This window comes from Agelaius tricolor, unplaced genomic scaffold, assembly GCF_023055355.1.
Source record: "Agelaius tricolor isolate 1412-34295 unplaced genomic scaffold, bAgeTri1.0.p SCAF_44, whole genome shotgun sequence".
In the NCBI taxonomy this organism is placed as follows: Eukaryota; Metazoa; Chordata; class Aves; order Passeriformes; family Icteridae; genus Agelaius; species Agelaius tricolor.
In genome coordinates, this window is record NW_027269304.1 from 775,717 (window position 1) to 790,468 (window position 14,752).

Consider the following 14,752-nt stretch of genomic DNA (forward strand, 5'->3'; position numbering starts at 1 on the left):
GCTTCTACTTACCCAGAGGCTCAACATCATTCAGGGACCTTTGAGAAAGGCATGGCCCTCCCTGTCTCCAGAGACAGAAGAATGCTTCATGTTAAAGTGGTGACAGCTATTTTGAATTAATCTGTGGAATATAAGTGAACAGGATAAAGTAGTGGCAAGCATTAATACAATGTACCACATTGACAATGTTAACTGATCTTTGGTCGAGCTTTTTATTTGAGCTTATGTTGTGGAAAGTTCTGCTAAGGCTCCACAACAGCCAGACATCAAATGGAGCCCAGGAATGCCAGTGGCACCTGGCTTGGATCAGGAATGGTGCGGCAGCAGGGCCAGGGCCATGCTGCCACATCATTTGTGTGTGGCTTTGCTCTTCAGGTGCCCAGAGCTGTCACTGCCCTCAGACCAGTGGCACAGCTGCCATCAGCCTCAGTGCTACCACCGCCCTCACCTCTCCATGCTGCCCTCAGTGCCACCATTGCCCTCAGGCCTCCATGCTGCCTTAAGCACCCTCAGTGACGCCATTGCCTTCACCTCTCCATGTTGCCCTCAGAGCCACCATCGCCCTCACCTCTCCATGCTGCCCTCAGAGCCACCATTGCCCTCACCTCTCCGTGCTGCCATCAGCTCATCAGAGAGATGCCCTCAGCCACCATCGCCCTCACCTCTCCATACTGCCCTCAGCTCATCAGAGCCACCATCGCCCTCACATCTCCATGCTGCCCTCAGTGCCACCATCACCCTCACCTCTCCGTGCTGCCCTCAGCGCCCTCATGGCTCTCTCCCCCATCCCCCTCAGTCCCACCGCCGCCCTCAGCGTCCCCAGCGCCGCCACCGCCCTCAGCCCCCGGCCCTCGCAGCCCCCGGCACGGCTCAGTCGCCTCAGTCCCGCCGTGCCCCTCAGCTCCCCGCCAGAGCCCTCAGTGCCGCCGCTCCCTCCCGGCCGCCGCAGCCCCCGCAGGGGCTCCTCAGCCTCACGGGCTCTGCACGATCTCCCCCCGCTGCCTCCGGCCCCGACGTCCCGCTCAGTCTCGGAGGCCGCGGCAGCTCCGGCCGCGGCTGCAGCGGCTGCTCGGCCCGGCCCGGCCCGGCCCGGGAGCGGCCAGAGCGGCACCTCCGGGGCACCCGGCAGGGGGAGATCCCTGGGCTGTATCTGGGGGAGAAGGGAGGAAATGAGGAGCGGGAAGGGCCGGGTGTCACTGAGGGAATGCCATTGCATCCTGCGGGGAACACGGCGAGAGGAGGGTGCTGAAGGAGACTGTGATTCCTGCCGGTCACCCTGGCTTCAGGCGCTTCTGCCTGGGACAAAGCAGAGTACGAGAGAAAAATGTCTGGAGTTGCACCTGTGAAAGTTTAATTCGGCTATTACGAATAGTTTCTAAAGCAAAAAGTGTTGTCACACATTGGAACAGACTGCCCAGGGTGGTGTCACCATTTCTGGAAGGACTTTAGAAAGGAGTAAAAATGTCCTGTTTGCATTTGGCATGGCTTCTGTTTGCCTAAGCTACATCCTTCATCTATTTATCTAAGGCTGTGCTATTCTGCTCTACTGTGCTCATCAAAACTTCTAAGTCTCATCCAAGGATGGAACTCCCCAGGGCAGCAGACACAGGTGTAGCCAGCTGGCACCAGGCTGTTCTGCCAGGGAACAAGAAAAAGGATGAGAGAAAAGAGCTGAGAGATGCACCTGGGAGGGTTTAGTTGGCTGTTTGGAAAGGTTTCTTCACCCAGAAGTGCTGTCAACCATTGGAACAGACTGCCCAGGACTATGGGGGAGTCACCATTCCTGGGGAGATTTAAAGAGGGGGCACTTGAGAGATGGGATTCCTAGTGGGATTGGTAGTTTTGGGTTAACGTTTGGATTTGGTGACCTGAGAGCGCTCTGCAGACCTCACTCTGTGTTCCCTTCATGTGACGATCCAGGTCCCCATCGCTTTCTCAAGAGTGATTTGTCACTTGCAGGGACTCAGGTGAAGCTCCCAGTTAGTAACATTCTCCTCAACCCAAAGGCCAAAGCCCGTTTTTTGCCCTCAGCAGGCTTGGAACGGGAGCAGCACGGGATGTGCAGTTCTGCACAGGCGGGGCCCATGTGTGACACCGGGTGCCTGCGGCGCCAGGCCAGCGACAGCTTCGGAGGGCTCGGGGTGTCACAGCTGTGCTGGGAGCCCGCTTGGGAACGGCGCGTTCAGAGCGGAGCCCTCGGGCGGGGCACAGCGGGGACAGCCAGGCACAGCCAGGGTGTGACACTCAGGGACAGCAGGCACAGCCAGGGTGTGACCCGCAGGGACAGCAGGCACAGCCAGGGTGTCACAATCAGGAATATCAGGCCCAGCCAGGGTGTGACCCGCAGGGACAGCAGGCCCAGCCAGGGAGCCGCAGAGCCCGGTAAGTTTTGCTGGCCTTTATTGGCATGCGCAGCCCCGCGCCACAGCCGCGCTCTGCGCGCTCCTCGGGCCGGGCGAGGCCGAGCCCCGCGCTCGGCTCAGCGGCGGCGGCGGCGTCTGCGGCTGGAGCGGCGGCTCCGGCGGTAGCGGGAGCGGCGGGAGGCCCGGCGCCTCCTGCGCACGCCCCGGCGGCGGGAGCGGCGGCGCCGGCTGCGGCTGCGGCTGCGGCTGCGGCTCCTGCGGGAGCGCCGGCGGTAGCGGGCCATGCTGCCGCGGGGGCGGGGGCGGCGCACGGCCGCTTTTATAGCGCCGCGGGGCAGCCCCGCCGTGACCGCAGCGGGGACGTCGCCTCTGCGATGCTCTGGCATCACAAAGGGCCCCGCCGCACTCTCGCTTCCCTGGGAGACTTCGATTCGCTCGGAGTGTAATCCGGAATTACAGAGAGCCTGTTTTACCTGACTCTCCTCTAATAGCAGCAGCCGTTACAAGGAAAAGAAAAGGAAAAAAATGCCTAATTTAGTTTTGTCATCTGTCTGAGATAGGGCAGGTAAAACACAGGTGCTGAGATGGTGCTTGTGGAAATGGAATGCAGCCATTTGTTACACAGCGATCTCCTGGTACTGCTGAGGTTCATCTGTCAGGTGCCTTCAGCCTCCAGGAGTAAAGGTGTGTTGGGTCACTCCAGAAACAGGCAAGCAAACGAGTCCCGTGTGTTGATCCAGTGCTGCAGCTGGGAAGGATGCTGGAATGGCACATCCCAAGTGGAACTGGCACTCAGGAACACCCAGCAGTGCCCAGTGCTCAGAGACACCGAGACCAGCACAGTTTGTGCAGTGTTCACTCTTCTGCTTTGGAGGAACTGGCCCTGCAGGTGAGGTTCCTGTGAGAAAAGCAGAGCCCCGGGCATGCTGTGGATCCTCAGGTGCTCCTGGGCTCCAGCTCCACATCCCTTCCCTTGGCTGCCACTTTCATTTCCTGTGTGGTTCCATCACCTGCAGGGTGCTCAGAGGGGGCTGACACTGCTGGGTGCCTGGTGTGCAATTAGTAGTGCTGTCCTTGCTGTGCATGGCAAGAAATGGCCAATTCTATTATATTTTCTTTGCAGACTGCTCTAAAAGAACAAAAAATAGAAGTTGTAGTTAAACTTCTAAAAATTGCCTTTTTTGGAGAACTATGAAAATCTATAAAATTCATGGTTTAATGTTTTTCTTCATTGTCTGCATTGTTTCTCCAACTGGTGTTTAGGACACCAAGGATGTCCCTTTGATATTTCCCCATCATCTTTTATGAAGTGACCACATGCCCTCCTTGCATTTTGGCAAGAACAGGAGTCAAGTCACCAGAGACTGGAAAAGGAGCTTTTATTTTGGCTTCTGCTACAGAAAGACCAGACCATGACTGAGCCTTTTGAGAGTGGATACTGAAGAAGGGTCTGGTGGCCAAACCTGCAAGGGCTCAGCTGGCCTTGGTGCCACTGGAGTCCCTGGCAAATGCAGCTCTGCAGCCACAGGAGTGAAGCACAAGCCCTGCTGGCACTGATCTCTACAGGTTCTTGTCCAGCACCACCACACAAAGCAGGGCTGACTTCAAAGCCAAATGCAGCTTCAGCGTCCCCCCATGTGGGTGGCAACCAATTCGTGTCCAGGGAAGCTCTAAATCAGGGCATGGCCAGAGCTGTGGGGCAGAGGTTGTAGCTGTGCTGGACCAAACACGGGAGCTTTGGGGAGAGGAGGAACGCTTGTCCCTCAGTGCCTGACACAGTTGAGACTGTGGGGAGAAAGGTAAAGTCACATGGAAAAAGGGGGATTTCCTGGAGCTGTCTTACTGCTGGTCCCTCCATAGCTGTTGCTGTGTGTAGGTGCTGGTGTTTGCAGAGGGAAGTTTGCAGCGTTTCTGCAGAGGCTGCAGGCACTGGTTGCTGAGAAGAACAATAATAATCAATGAAAAGCAAACCTTGCCCAGCTCCTGCCAACATCCCTCGGCAGCTGGCATGTGCACAACAGGTCTGAGATGGGGTAAGAGAACAATGAAAAGTGTCCCTAATTAAATGGGGTAAAAATTGGTTGTGAAAATTAGAATTCTCATTGTGGTAAGTCTGATCCCTAAGGGACCTTTCAGAGAAACACCTTTCAAGCTGCTGTGATCCTGTGTCACTTCAGAAAAACAGCAAGCAGCAAATATTTCCTGAATGTTTAGGGGATTTTTTGGGCTTAAAGAGATAATTTTGCAATTTCCCCCCCTATTTTCAGTTGATAAGATGTTGATCTTAAGAATTATCAGGAGAGAATTTAAGACAAGGGAACATAGCTAAAGGATGCCATATGCGAGTGCAGGGACATTTGCTGGTTCAGTTCTCCCATTCAGTGTTTTTCTTTGTGTTGGTTTTGCTCAGAAGCCTCTCCCTGCCCTGTGGTGTGTGAGATGCAGCTGAGGTGCAGATCCGTGGAAGCACAGGGACACCGAAGGCTGGGGCACCTCTTGGGAATGTCCAGCTCGTCCCAGGGGTGGCTCAAGCCCTCAGTCACCCTCGTGGGCCGTCCCTGGGCTCACCTGGCAGGCTGAGCTCTCTGTCCTTTGGGGAGGGGACTCCCACGGTGACATCCACATCTTTGTTCCTGGGCTCCTGTCCAGAGCCCTGAGCTGTGCCCCTGCCAGCTGGGAGCTCCAGCCACTGTCACCCTGCTCTTGCACCCTGTCCCTCCCCTCTGCCTCTCCTGCCCTGCCCATCCCTCCTGAGGAGCCTGCGAGTGTCCACCAGGGCTCTGCATTCCAGGACTCATCCCAGCAGCTTTGGCTGTCACTGCTGCCGAGGATGTCAAATCTCTGGGACTGGAACCAAGCCTCCAGCTCCTCTGGTTTATGCCTCAGGCTGAGCACACGAATGTAGAAACATTTCAGGTGTGCACATTGTAACCAAAAGCCCCTGAAGCAGATTGAGGGATCCGTTCCAGGTGTTTGTTCCATTTTTGGCACCCCATGCCATGTCTCATAATTGGCAAGGCAGGTTTTGACCCTTTCCCCCCTCCAAGCCAGTTTAAGGCTCTGTCAATGAGCCCCACTGGCTCCTGTGCTGAACTCTTTTCCTCAGGGAGAAAGGTGCCTCCCATCAGGTGTCAGAGGATCAGATGTTGAGTGGATCATTCTGTGCTGAACAAACCCCAAACTTTTCCATTGACACCAACCTCAGTCAGGCATTGGCCTGACAGCTCTGCCTATTCCTATCGCTGTAATTTGGTGTTTTGGGAAGAATTGAGGAAATCAGCCCCTGGGCTCCTGATCCCCCTGCAATCATCATGAGGCCCTGAAGTGTCTTTTTATTTCCCAGTGAGTTTTTGGTGACCCATTTGTGAGTGGCTCATTGTGGAGAGGAGTTCTCCAGGGGCTGTTTGTGGCAGTTTGTGTAAATCTGGCACCTGGGACATGGCTTAGTGGTGGGATTGGCAGCTTTGGGTTAACGTTTGGGTTTGATCAGAGAAAAGTGCTGAGAGATGCACCGGGGAGGGTTTAGTTGGCTGTTTGGAAAGGTTTCCTCACCAAGAAGGGCCTGAAATGTCTTTTTCTTTCCTGGTGACTTTTCCATGGCCCATTTGTGAGTGGCTCCTTGTGGAGCAGATTTCTCCGGGGGCAGGATGGGGGCCAGCCGGGTCCCACAAGGCCGCATGTGGGGGGAGCCACGGAGGATGTACATGTGGCACTGGGGGACATAGCTTGGGGGTGGGATTGGTACTTTTGGGTTAAAGTTTGGATTTGGTGACCTGAGAGCTTTCTGTTGACCTCAGTCCATGTTCCCATCACTTGTGTAGTCAGGACTGTGCCACCTGCACAAGAGAGATTTGTTACAAAGAAAGAGAGACTTGTTACTTGGGGACACAGACGGACACCCACGGACAGCCTGGACATGCAGGGGCACATCCAGGGACACGCAGGACATGCACGGACACTCAGGCCCAGCCAGGGTGTGACACCCAGGGGCAGCCAGGCCCAGCCAGGGTGTGACCCGCAGGGACAGCAGGCCCAGCCAGGGAGCCGCAGAGCCCGGTAAGTTTTGCTGGCCTTTATTGGCATGCGCAGCCCGCGCCACAGCCGCGCTCTGCGCGCTCCTCGGGCCGGGCGAGGCCGAGCCCCGCGCTCGGCTCAGCGGCGGCGGCGGCGTCTGCGGCTGGAGCGGCGGCTCCGGCGGTAGCGGGAGCGGCGGGAGGCCCGGCGCCTCCTGCGCACGCCCCGGCGGCGGGAGCGGCGGCGCCGGCTGCGGCTGCGGCTGCGGCTGCGGCTGCGGCTCCTGCGGGAGCGCCGGCGGTAGCGGGCCATGCTGCCGCGGGGGCGGGGGCGGCGCACGGCCGCTTTTATAGCGCAGCGGGGCAGCGAGGCAGCGGCAGCGGCCGTGAGGTCACAAAGGGCTCCCGGGACAGCCCTCGCTGCACCCGATCCGGCCGGAGCCAGCGTCGCCAGCGAGGGCACAGCGGGGCACGCTGGGACCCCTCGGGTGCCGGAGCTTTGCGGAGCCGGCGTCAGCAGTGACAGCACGGCTGGCCTTTGTGACGCCTGAGCTTCAAAGAACCAACATCTCCGCTGAGGTCACCGTGGGCCAGGATGGGATTCTTGTGATGGCAGAGGTTTGCAGGCTGCTTTCAGCAGTTCCAGCACTATTGGCCCTTTGTGACATCAGAATTTGGAAGGACCAAAATCACCAGGGAGGTCACAGCTTGTAAGCCCCTTTTAACACCAGAGCTTCCCAGAGCTGATGAGGTCACAGTGAGGTGCCAGGGGCCACACGGACACCCCCAGATCCAGCATCTCCCGCACCTGGGTGGTGCCCAGCAGGGAGCAGGATGCTGTGGTGTGAGATGTGTCCTTGTCCTTCCAGGGTGGATGCCCAGCCTTGTCATTGTGCCAGTGAAAAAACCCTGATGCCAAAAGAAAGAGGAAGGGGAATTCTTTCCTGGGTTTGGAGCCCCACTTCTGCTGGCCAGCAGCAAGGGGAACCATTTCACTGGGCCGGCAAGGCAGAACAGTCACACAGCCCCAAAAACTGGTGCCATGTGCCCTTGTGCCCTGAATGCAGTGGGGATGCAGAGAGAACAAACTCTGACTTTAAACCAAGGAAATGATAAAATCTTGTGCAGGGACTGGCCTGAAATGCCTGGAGGCGACGGCCTCTCCCAGCAAGGCAGAGCAGAAGCCCCATGAATAGAGAGCAGGGCCTGTCATCTGAGGAGATGTTGCTGGGCAGAGGCAGTGGGGATGCAGAGAGCAGCCTGGGCTCCCAGCAGCCAGCCCTCAGGCTGAGAGTGCTCTTCCCAGGCAGAAAGAGGTGCCTGAAGTGCTCATGACTCCAAATGATGACAACACCCTGAGGCAAGAAGGGATTTGTGACACTAGGGCCCGACTGTGCTAATGGATCCTGGCTTCTTGCAGTTGTCCCACACTCTGGAGAGTCTGCAACTCCAGCTCCTTCCACTGCTGGTGCTTTTGACGACCTTCAAGGCCCCGGTTTCCACGAACATGGAAACTTGGGAAGCAGAAACAGACTGTGGACAAATGCCACCTGGAGTGGATGGGGTTGCAGCAAACCTTTCCTCTCTGCTTCTCCCTGTGGCAGGAGGACCACCCATAGGGTTGGGAGACTCTCACCTAGGGCTGCCGCACATTCCCCAGGTCCTCTGAGTGCCAGCATTTCCCAGGCCAGGGCAGTGAGGGGCAGAAAGGTCATCCGGATCATTTCGGGAGGAGGGACGAGACACAGAGCCATGGATGTGTGACAACGGTGACCAAGGTAGAACAACACAGAAATGAAGGGGTTTCAAACAGGAAAGCGGTAGTTCCTTTTTTCTCCTGGACCCCGTGCAGTCCTGCCTGTGCCAGAGGCTGCAGGGAATGTACTGAGAGTGGTGGTGGCCGGCAGAGGGCAGGGAGCTGCATCCTGTGCACCTCTGCCTCTATGGGCTGGTTGTCTTCCTCCAGCCTCTCCTGGACAAGGACACAGCACCCCTGACCCACAGCATCAGCAGTGTTGGGGCTGCCCAGAGTTGTGAGAAGGCCGAGAGGCTGCTGAGCCCTGGCCAAGTGAGGGACGAGAACAACAGCCCTGTGGCCAGAGCCAGCCTCAGCTCCAGCAGCTCCAGCAGCTCCAAATCCAGCAGTTTCTGGGAGAGGATTGGCACCACCAGCCCTGCAGGCTACAGTATGGAAGATGAAGCTGGAACATTAGAAACCAGTTCCTCCTGGGGTCCCAGCTGTCCCTGACTGTGGAAATCCACAAAATCAGAGGGTTTTGGGAAAGCTGCAAAAGGCAGGCCCCAGAGGCAGTAGAACTGTGATTGGAGATAAGCAGCAGCCATTAGATTGGTCAGCAGAAAAATTATTTAAAAAGTAGAAAAGCAAGGATAAATAGAGTAATGGTCTGTGTATTAACGCTTGTCTAGAAAAACTCTCTAAGCTACAGCAAAGTTTATCTAGCGAGATATTAGGAAGTTTGAAGCTTCATAATGGAGCTCTGTGCATTGTGTTTTAAGGCTCACAAGCAGTTATTGTATTTGAAATAAGCAGGCATTGTTTAACCAAAGGTACATGTGCTTATAGTGGTTGGATAGAACTACTGTCAATATAGAATATATACTATACAGATATAAATACTGTCAATGTGCTTTTGCTTTGTGGGATTGGGCAAAAAACTTATAAAGTTGTAACATTAAGTTCTTAGTCTTAGTTCTAAGTTCTTAGTTCACATCTGCTGCCTGGGATGTGAGCTGGTGGCATCTTCCCATTGTCACAACCATGGAATGAGACTGGTGCTGGAAAATCAAACAGCTCAAGGCACGTTCCACAGCAGCCCCGTCCCATTCATGATTTGTACAGAGACCCCCGGCCGGCAATACCTGACCTGTGTACAGGTGGGACCAGTCCCAGGAGCAGCTGCAGCAGCCACTGGCAGCAGGTCCCTGTGCCCAGGGCAGCATCCACAGTTCCTTCCCTCCTGCACAGAGCAGGAACTGCTTGCCCAGGTAGCCCTGGCACCAGGAGTCTTCTCCTTCCAGCAAGAGACTCCCCCCATGGGAGAGCTGCAGGGGCCTGTCAGGAAAGACAAGGAAATGCATTGCCGCTTCCCTCACACAGTTTCTTGGCTTCTCCCCATTCTGGGGCTTCTCCCCTTCCCCTTGTGCCCCCCTGTGGGGGTCACCCCTGTGCTGGGGGCCTCAGCTGTGTCCCCCAGAGCCCCAGGGCTGTGTCAGCCATGTCTCTTCCCACAAGAAATCCTGCTGCAGTCACACACCTGAAGCAGATGCCAAGAGTGGGTGGGGAGGATAATTGATCACAGTCCCAATGGGGAATCAACATCACTCCTGGCTTCTGCTGGCAGCTCCAGTTGCCTCCCTTGGTCCCAGTGCCATGAGGGCCCTCCTGAGCTCTGCCTGGCCTGAAGAAGCCTCCTCAGAGCCCCTGGACAACACATCAGGGTGTCAGCATGGGGACCATGATGAGAAATGCCCCCACCCTGGGGATGTCCAAAGGGCCTGGCAGGAGCTTCCTCTCACAGCTGGGTCCAGTGTGCTGAATACCTGTGCCTTGGAGGTAATCCTTCCTCTTAACCAGGGCTGGCCACTGATGACCCAAATCCTCCAAATCCCGGCATTGCACAGGGAAAGGCAGTGACATGTCATCCAGCCACAGGCTGACTGCTCCCACCACAGTCCTGCTCGTGGGACAGCTCAGCAGTGTGTCAGGAGCAGGGACAAGACACATAGTCAGGCCACTGACACAGGTAACCAAATGAGAGTAACATGGAGATGTAAAAGTTGAAAATAAGAAAGAATGTTTTCATTTTGCTCCTGACAATGTTCACCTGCAGGGGGGGACCATCCCATTGTGACATCACGGGGTGGTGGAGGGTGACATCGCAACTGGCAGATTGTGACATCGCCTCCATTGCTGGTGACACTTGGGCAGTGAGAGCCTGGGACAGTCTGGCCCACACCTTGACTTCTGCCAACCAAGACTGCAAGGCCTGGTCTGAAGCCAGGCCTTTCCCAGTGCTGGGTGGTGTGCCGGGGGCTGCTGCCAGAGAATTCAGCAGCTCCCAGTGCCCATCCCAGAGCCAGTGCTCCTGTGCTGCCTGCTTCTTGGGGCAGCCAGGCGCAGTGGGTGCAGCACTGAGGGTGACACCCCTGCTGTCCCTGCAGTGCCTGAGGGACAGGTGACAGGGCTCAGGCAGACAGGACAGCGTCCTTCCCCAGGGGCCTGGGCATTTCCAACCTTTTATTCCTTTCCCTGGCACAGCCAGAGAAAGGAATAAAAGGTAGGCCTCTCCCTCCTGCAGTGTGTGTTGCCTCTGAGGGAGAGCACCTCCTGGTCTTGCGCTGTCCCCAATGTGCAGAGCACAGGAATGGCCACGGGGACAGACAGCAACTGCCCCATCTGCCAGGACACTTGGGATGACGCCGCTTCAGCTCTGCCCTGTTGCCACCAGTTCTGCCTGGGCTGCATCCTGCGGTGGGCCACAACAAATCCCTCGTGCCCACTCTGCAGGACACAGATAGAGACCGTCAGGTTTTCCGAGCGGGGTGAACAGGACTATGTCCAGTTTGTCATCACCTCCCCTGTGGAGTCAGCAGAGACCCACAGCCAAGCAGGGAGAGCTCCTGGTCACCTGGACGAGAACAGCCCCCAGCGCCCTGCAGTGTCCCCTGCACCTTCTCCACAGGGGATGCTGTCCCCGGCTGAGCAGGGGACTTCAGGGCCAGAGTCTGTGGGTGGCCTCCTGCCCGAGATATGGGCAGGGATTTTCCGTCAGCGGCGATGTGTCCTGGAGCGCATGCAGCCCTGGCTGCGCCAGAAGCTGCAGGGAATATTCCGGGACCGGTGGTGGCAGGCAGAGGTGGCAGAGAGCTCCATCCTGTGTGAGCTCTGCCTCCACGGTCCCGACGCAGCAATCCTGGTCCTGAGGCTGCAGAGCTTCCTGCAGGAACACACAGCACCCCTGGTTCGTGGCCTCATCAATGTCATTGCGGGCTGGTGCAGCAGGGAGGCCAAGAGACGGCTGCGCTCCCACGACACCAGAGAGGACAACAGCGCCAGCTCCAGCGGCTCCAGCAGCTCCAGCAGCTCCAGCAGCTCCAGCGGCTCCAGCAGCTCCAGCAGCTCCAGCGGCTCCAGCAGCTCCAGAAGCTCTGGCAGCTTCAGCAGCTCCAGCAGCTCCAGAAGCTCCAGCAGCTCCAGCAGCTCCAGCAGCTCCAGCAGCTCCAGCTCCCGGGACAGGACTCCTGTCCGTGTCCCTCCAGGCTCCAGCGGGCAGGAGGAAGCTGGAAGATCACAGACCAGCCACAGCTGTCCCCAACCTGTGCCCAACCCCGCAGAGCGGGAGCGGCCCCGGAGGAGCCGGCAGGGGACAGGTCCCTGTGCCCGGGGCAGCATCCGCAGCAGGGACCACCCGACCTTTTAAACTCCGGTGCAGTGCCTGATTATTTTCCTACATTGCACTGCAACTCTGGAACTGCAAGGAGTTCAGTCAGGTGGAGTAACAGACAAGGAGTTTATTGCAGATGTGTGTGTGAATACTTCTCTCATTCAGGAGACTGAAAAGCAACTGCTGTAATTGAACTAAAAGTCTGCTTGCTAAAATGTATTTCAAACTATACATTTAATAAAGTTATATGTAAATCTAAACATGAATATTTCCAAAGAATCTTTGTGACGCTCTCTTTCTTACTTTATGATGATGGGAGAAATTCCTGTGGTCTTTTTCTAGTCTCACAATTACAAAGCAAATGACAACTGAGTATTTTCAGCTCATGCAAAAAATACATTAAACAAAATATAAACAGGTACATTTGAGCTGCATTTCCAAAGCATGTGGTTTACTTCTGTCATGGTTTGACACTGGCACAATGCCAGTGCCCCCATGAGAATACCCTCTCCCTGGTTTCTGCTGTGAGATGTAACCAGGAATAAGCAAAGCAGGCTCCCACTTAGCAAAAAAAAAAAAAAAAAGTTTATTAACTAAACTACAAGGGAAGGGGAAAAAAAAAGAAACACACAAGGAAAATGAAAACTTCACAAATACATCTCCTCCTCCTCCCCACCAAATTCCCAATACAATACATCCCCCAAATCATCGACTCTCAGTCCAGCACCACCCTTCAGAATACTCAATCCTCAGTTCATCAAGAGGAGAAGGAGTCCTTCTTGTGCCAATGGTGACCTCTTCCTTTCATGTCCAGTGCTCTCACCACTGAACACGGACCAGAGCTGCTTCTAGGGTCGACTTTTAAGGATGTTCGTCCCACTCCAAGAAGGCACAGTCTCAACTTTGGGACATCTGTCCCCCCCATATTTTTCACCCCCTGGGGCCGAGGGGTACCCACACCGAACCCTCTTGGTCCTGAGGCATTGCCTCCCCCTAGAATTCAGTCCCTGTATCACAAGGAAACATGGCTCTGTCCATGGCTACACACAAAGAGTTCAGCATAAGCCACTCCATCATCTCTTCCACCTGAGTTCTTCTCTATTTCTCTCGTGGCCCATTTCCTCTTATCTCATCTCTATCTCTCTTCTCATTCAGCTCCAGGAGGATCAGCATTTGCAAGGTTTCCATCACCCAAGAAAAGGGTTAAAAATCTGAGGCTCTGTCTGTCCAGAACTCCCACAGCTGCGCTGCCGGACACCTTCTCGCACCCTCCCTTCTCCTTCAGGGCTGGCCAGGCATGGGCACAGGCTCTCTCTGTGAAAAATGCGTGTATTTTATGATTGGCTTTCCGCAAATATTAAAATGAATATTAAATGTGCTGTGTTAGAAAGTAATGCTGTATTAATTCTCTTAAGTACTATGTTAAATATAGTTTTAGGTTATAACAATTGTTAAAATAGAAACGATGCTATGTAGGATACTCTTTTTAAAAAGAAAGGACTTGCAGCGAGATAGCCGCCACAGGACACCTCAATCTTTCAGAGAAGAAGAATTTATGGCCCTCTTATCAGAAGAAATGAACTTCTTCCCGCCTCGAAGGCGCTGTTAGGATTTGGAGGAAGAAGTTGACGATGACCAGACAGAATCCTGTATTTGAATGGAATTTATGCATCATGGATGAAGTGTATGAATATGCAACAGGCTATTGTTTTTAAGGGTTAATCCTTTGTTAACGGGTGTCCTTTTTTGGGCTCGGGCTGCCCAGAAAAAGGTACCCGGACATCTGTAACTCTTTGTCTTTATTGTCTCATATTGTCCTAATTCCGTTTGTCCAAATTATTATTACTCTAATTGTATTACTATTTTCATAACCATTTTATTACTATTAAACTTTTAAAAATTTTAAAAACAAGTAATTGGCATTTTTAACATTCTCTGTCTCTCCTGGGGGGGGGGGGGGGGGGGGGGGTGGCTGCCCGATGCCTCTCAGTGCTCCTCCACCCTTCCATCCTGCAGGGGCCTTCCCCTCCCTTCTGTCCAGGGCCCCGGCCTACCTCACCCGACCCCATGGCTTCCCCTGGGCCTACCTCACCCTGCCCCATGGCTTCCCTGGGCCTACCTCACCCGACCCCATGGCTTCTTCCCCTGGGCCTACCTCACCCGGCCCCATGGCTTCCCCTGGGTCTACCTCACCCAGCCACATGGCTTCTTTCCCTGGGCCTACCTCACCCGCCCCATGGCTTCCCTGGGCCTACCTCACCCGACCCCATGGCTTCCCCTGGGCCTACCTCACCCAGCCACATGGCTTCCCCTGCCTCGCCCAGCCCGCAGCAGCCGGGCAGGGCAGCTCTGAAACTTTCACTGACTGGAACCCAAGAGAGCCTCCCAGGGCAGAGCCCTGCTTTAACCCCATGCTCTCAGAGGCAGATCCAATGTCCCAATGGCCACATTAGGTGCCAGTATTAAAATCTGAGCACCCATTGGCCTAACCACAGCATCCCAGAAAACATATTTCCTGTTAAACCACCACAACTTCAATGCTTATAGCTACAGAAGAGAAAATTAGAGAATCTGTCTGCTGAACAAAAAACTACAACCATGCAAACACAATCTGTTCCTCCCTCAAATGAATATTCTCATATTCGAAACACTGTTGCAGATGGAAGCCAAAATTCAAGTGATATTATTTCAATCAGATGTATTAAAATATTTAGGAGAGCATTATTGGTCTGGCTTACTGAGTGTCTGAATGAATGATCAACAGAAAATTTGCACATTCTGACATCACAAGTATCCCAAAATCTTACTTCCTTGAGTAAGTCAGATCTTCCAGAGATTTCAGCAAGCAGCTTTGAGTTTGGTATGTTTTTTTCTGTCTCTAAAAGCAGCCAAGAGCTTACACCTTTGCTCTGACCATCCTTTGTCTTGAACTTTGCTTACTTTGAGGCAAATGGGCTCACAGGAGACACTT

General features: G+C 54.8%; 1 long non-coding RNA gene across 1 annotated transcript; it reads left to right on the forward strand.

Annotated features, from left to right (window-relative positions):
- Positions 1-6,163: 6,163 nt before the first annotated feature.
- LOC139604104 (uncharacterized) lies at positions 6,164-13,693 on the forward strand. The gene is made up of 2 exons (XR_011683891.1): positions 6,164-6,419; positions 12,937-13,693. It is a non-coding gene; the product is annotated as an uncharacterized lncRNA (long non-coding RNA).
- The last annotated feature ends 1,059 nt before the right edge of the window (positions 13,694-14,752 follow it).